At 41.2% G+C, this 5,604-nt stretch overlaps 1 long non-coding RNA gene across 2 annotated transcripts; it reads left to right on the forward strand.

Annotated features, from left to right (window-relative positions):
* The first annotated feature begins 2,261 nt into the window (after window positions 1–2,261).
* Window positions 2,262–4,734, forward strand: LOC307168781. Of its 2 annotated transcripts, XR_013822981.1 has the most exons (4): window positions 2,262–2,426; window positions 2,894–2,981; window positions 3,607–3,703; window positions 4,618–4,734. It is a non-coding gene; the product is annotated as an uncharacterized lncRNA (long non-coding RNA). The 2 variants fall into 2 exon arrangements; XR_013822982.1 differs by lacking the exons at window positions 2,262–2,426; window positions 2,894–2,981 and adding an exon at window positions 3,363–3,426.
* The last annotated feature ends 870 nt before the right edge of the window (window positions 4,735–5,604 follow it).

Below are 5,604 nucleotides of genomic sequence, written 5' to 3' on the forward strand. Positions count from 1 at the left end.
ATACGTATTGATTTTTTAAACTGTAGGTAAAACTAACCCCCCCACTTTTGTCAAAAGCATTTTGAAAGTGACACACTTCCTGCTACCAGTTGGTGGCGCTATAACTTTGACTCACAATAGTTACATCCATATGATCGGCCTCTTACCACGAACACTCTGCTGAAGTTTCATCAAGATCAGTTAATGTGTGCAGAAGTTATAACACTTTGTGTTTCTCTTTTCTCGCCATAAATTTGTGTCCTCGCCACGGCCAAACCGTTCGAGATATCAAAAATCCGTCCGCAATTTAGCATCGTCAATGTCTTGACTTCATGCTGACCGAGTTTGGAGGCGATTGGATGAATTCTCTAGGATGAGTACATCAAATTCCACAGCATGCGTTTTTAAAACAACCCATAATAGCCGACTTCCTGTTGGGCGGAGCTAATAACTTAGAGTGCGGAAGTTGTTCGGCCCGATGAGATCTATATGTGTACCGGGTTTCATATTAATTCATGCAAGCGTGTTTGATATATGGACCAAGTTTTCAGACCGTGTTCAAGGGGGCGCTGTTGAGCCCCCCTGCCACGCCCGGGTACGAGCTTCAGCCCGGTCCTGATGACCGTGGGTTCTGACCTGTGTGAAAAGTTTTAAGAATTTTCGAGCATGTTAAGGGCCCCAAAAGCCCCTGAAACCTTGAAAAACAAAGATTAATAGACAAATCCCCCCCCCACACACACACACACAGACACAGAGAGAGAGAGAGAGAGAGAGAAAATTCTCCAGAAAATCCACATTCAAACCAAAATATCTGACTTCCTGTTGGTCTGAGGTAATAACTGTAAATTAGAAAGTTGTCCGGCTTGATGAGAACAATATACTTAACAAGTTTTGTGACTCTAGGAAAAACTAAGGCCCCATTTTTGATTAAAGGTGGCGCTACTGAGCCATTCCACCACGCCCGTTTCTGAAACTTTGCAAATGTCTACTGGATAATAAATGTGATGTGTCTGTCGAGTTTCATGCATTTTCAAGCATGTGAAGAGTCTCAAAAGCATCCGAAAAGAATATTAAAGTTTGATGCGTTGCCACGGCAACAGTATCTAAGATATACATAATCCTTTCACAGGTCTACATCTGCCGTGTGTCTACATTAAACACATAAAGTTTTAAGCAAATCGGGTAAAAATAAGAGGGTGATTTCAAAGCATTTTGAAAGTGACACATTTCCTGTTGCCAGTTGGTGGCGCTATAACTTTGACTCTCAAAGGTCACATCCATGTGATCGGCCTCTTACATCGAACACACTGCTGAAGTTTCATCAAGATCAGTCAATGTATGCAGAAGTTATAACACACTTCCTGTGTCCCATTATTCGCCATAAATTCGTTTCCTCGCCACGGCCAAACCGTTCGAGATATCAAAAATCTGTTCGCAAGAATTCATCCTCAATGTCTTGACTTCATTCACACCGAGTTTGGCGGCGATCGGATGAATTCCCTAGGAGGAGGATTTCACATTCCATTGTATGCGTTTTCCAAACAACGTATAATAACCGACTTCCTGTTGGGCTTTTGTAAAACTTAGAGCACGAAAGTTGTGCGGCCCGATGAGATCTATATGTGTACTGAGTTTCATATTATTACATGCAAGCGTGTTTGATATATGAACCAAGATTTCGGACCCCATTCCAGGGGGCGCTGTCGAGCCCCCCTGCCACGCCCGGGTACCAGCTTCAGTCTGGCCCTGATGGCCGCGGCTTCTGACCTGTGTGCAAAGTTTCAAGAGTTTTTGAGCATGTTAAGGGCCCCAAAAGTGGCAAAAAGGCAAAAAAAAAAATAATGAAGAAAAAAAAAAATAATAATAAAAAAAAATAATCCTTACGAAAACAATAGGGCCTCCGCCCTTTCAGGGCTTGGGCCCTAAAAATAATCCTACCGAAAACAATAGGGCCTTCGCCCTTTCAGGGCTTGGGCCCTAATAATCCTTACGAAAACAATAGGGCCTTCGCCCTTTCAGGGCTTGGGCCCTAATAATAAACAGAGCAATTCCAAGAGGGTCCTCACACCATCGGTGCTCGGGCCCTAATTAAGAAAAGAGAGAGAAAAAAAACAAAACAATAATCAGTAAACAGCAAATACTTTTAAATTAAAAGTTAATTAATTTGCATTCACATCCCATATAGCACACGTACGTCGGGCCGACGTTGGCCCAACATCGAGCGTCGGCCTCCCTCCCTATAACATCGCAAAGGCGTCGGCCAGGCGTCGGCAGATCTCTTGTCAGTCAGTGCTCTATTTCCCAGCTCCGTTACGTCGGCTTTAGGTCGGCCACTATACGGGAGGCCGATGTCGCGTTGTGCGCGTGAACTTTCAAGTCGCTTTTCAAACACTGGAGCGGCCGCGGCGCAGAGTTGCCATGGAAACGCCACGGGACCACTGCGACTGGTAAGCAGGAAAACTCCCTCTCTCGCTGTTGTTTTCACTGCTTTCAGGTGATATTAGTCTCTAAAATCACACGGATAATACACACAACTGTTCTTGACACTTCTCTTACTTGTAATTGATACGCTTATGTTGAATATTTACTTTTATAGACATGGTTTTGTGTCTTCGGAAAAAGTCCGTTAGCATCTCAACTGTTTTCAGAAGAGGTAGCAGCTAAGTTAAGCTAAGTTAACGTTAACTCGGTTGAGCATTTGTTTATGAAAGTTTGGGCTTTTAATCACCTCTTATGTGTATGAGAGGTTTTGTAAAGGTTTTACTTGGAAGTGAGCTAATTTATTTTTACACAAACGTAAACATAAACGTATGTAATCAGTGACGTCACTTACATGGAGTGAGAAAATTGGTTGAAACTAACGTTAGCTCAATGGTAAACAAATATTGATAAAACAAATGCTCTGTGATTTCAGCAGCAACAAAATAACCCATAACAGAGGGAAAGCTCCACGACTTCAACATTTCTGAAGAAAGCTGCTGCCGGAGAAGTAGGAAATACAGGTAGGAAATCCAAAACTAAAGAATTAATTATTGATTTTAGGAAACAGAGCCCCCCTCTTCCCCTCACTATCATTGGTGGCCAACCTATTGAGATAGTACAAGAATACAAGTACCTTGGCACAATAATTGATAGTAAGCTATGTTTTGATAGCAGCAGCGAATGTATTTTTACCGTAGACTGAGGAATTTTAACATTGACCCCACTTTGATGAGAATGTTTTATTCTTGTTTTATTGAGTCTGTTTTAACCTTCTGTTTTATCTGCTGGTTTGGTTTCTTGTCTACAAAAAACGATTAGAGAGTATTGTTAGGACGTGTAGCAAGATTGCAGGCATTAACTTTCCCCCTCTCTCACACATTTACTCCAACAGAAGACAAAAGAAGAAGGCAGCTGACCCTAGTCATCCTTTGTCCTGCCAGTTCAAGCTACTTCCCTCAGGCCGTAGTAGGTACTCCATGCCCAGATGCAGGTCAAATAGATTCAGAAACTCATCTCAGAAAAGCATTTCACCTCTGCTGTAGCTTATATATAATATAGCTTAGCTATAGCTTCTTACTTGTAATAAACCTGGCATTATATAATAATATTGTTGGCTCTGTGACAAATGGTTTGTTGTGTTCCTAGATCCTTCAGCGTTGATGCCCTGGCCTCCACCGTAGCAGAGTTGGGCAGATCATCATCTCGGATCATCATCTCTAAGGCGCTATGAACCATATGATTAGTAAGTAAAACTTCAAACATACACTAACGTCAAACATACACTAATTGTGTTGGTAAAAAAATTATGTTTTGAAAGAAGTCTCTTATGTTCACCAAGACAGCATTAAAAACAATAATATTGTGAAATAATATAACAAATTTTAAATAACTGTTTTCTATGTGAATATACTGTAAGATGTAATTAATTCCTGTGATCAAAACTGAATTTTCAGCATCACAGCTTCATATGATCCTTCAGAAATCATTCTAATATGATGATTTGACACTCAAGAAACATTTATGATTATTACCAGCTTTCATTTTCTCAAAGGCGTAGGAGGATACCCAGGGCTTGGTTTACACCTATCACAATTTCTAGCCACTGGGGGACCATAGGCAGGCTAGGGGAACTCATATTAATGTTAAAAAACCTCATAAAGTGACATTTTCATGCCATGGGACCTTTAAGCGTTTTCTACCAGTTTTCTATGTGAGGAAAACGCTTAACTGTACATAGTAGTCTACTTTTAATTAGTATGGTGTTTACAGAGTTATCATTTATTTATTTTAATATCACTGTCTATGCGTTAAGTCACGTTCTGCGAGTGCAAATCTCTAAATTCAACTTTGGACTTGTATTTTACAGGGGACAAGTTCTCAAATTCACATCTTTATGCTCTCGAGTTTTGCTACTCTTTTACTTTCATAAATAACCTTCCTGATAATGTTCGGGGCTCAGACACACTCTCCCAATTTAAATCTAGACTAAAGACACAACTCTTTAGCCAAGCATTCAATTAACACATCTCATAATCTTGTTTTACAGTTAATATGTGATGAAATAGTAAAAAGTGCACATGATCATCTTTTGCCTGAAATAATATGAACTGCAGCTATGCTAATCTTTCTCCTGTTGCTTCCCTGTTTCTATCTCAGGATGCTCAGCAAGTTCACTAGAGATTACAGCAGCTCCAGTGTGGATCCAGCCTCACTTGTGAAGACTTCTAATGACACCAACACTCACAAAGACTTCAGATGATGGCAACTATAGATGGACACAAAACTGCCAGATATTAAGGTGGGGTAAGCGATATTTCAAAAACGCTGTTGGACACTGTTGATATTTGGAATGAACCCAAACAAACACACCCCTCTCTTCAATACTCCACCTCAAAAACTCACCAGATTGCCCAGCAGCCGCATCACATTATTGGTGTAAATAACTAATTTATGTTATTGCATGACCTGCTCAATAAAAGCGCAACACTAAGAACGTTTCAGGAAACACGTTATTAATTATAAGGGCTGGATTTCCCGAAACCTTCTTAACGCTACGTCGTTCCTAAGTTATACCTTAAGCTGTACCTTATCGTTAATACGTGTTTCCCGAAACGTTCTTAGGTTGTTCTGTAAGTCATACGTTCCGATATTTCCCCACCAGTTACTCGTTTTTCCAGGCGCGCATATGCCACAGCGAGATGAAAACATCTCAACTTTTCAGAATGCCACAAGCGCACCGCAGGTCATGTGACAAAAACCAACCGATCAGCTTTGGCCTTTCCGTAACAACATGGAAAACTCGGCCGAACAGCTGATCATAGCTGTACAGGGCAAGTTTTTATTTCTCATCTCCATAAATATATCTAGTAGTAAAGCTAATGCAAGGGCTAGAAATCAATTATTCCTTTGCTGATACTTCCTCGTCATCATGGAGAGCGCAGTTCATGGTTGCATAGCAACGACAGACGCCACGGGAGCGCAAGTGCTTGTAGAAAGGAGCCCGCAACCCGTGGCGATGGTGCTGAATCTGCTGATATCGATGGCTCGAGAATCAATTATTCACTCGTGCAGGGGCTGCTTCACTGCGTTATGTGAGAAAGCGGTGCTCTTTATAAAAGCAATTCAGAAATATACGCGGGTTGG

Source organism: Squalius cephalus (genome assembly GCF_949319135.1).
Source record: "Squalius cephalus genome assembly, chromosome: 12".
Taxonomy (NCBI): Eukaryota; Metazoa; Chordata; class Actinopteri; order Cypriniformes; family Leuciscidae; genus Squalius; species Squalius cephalus.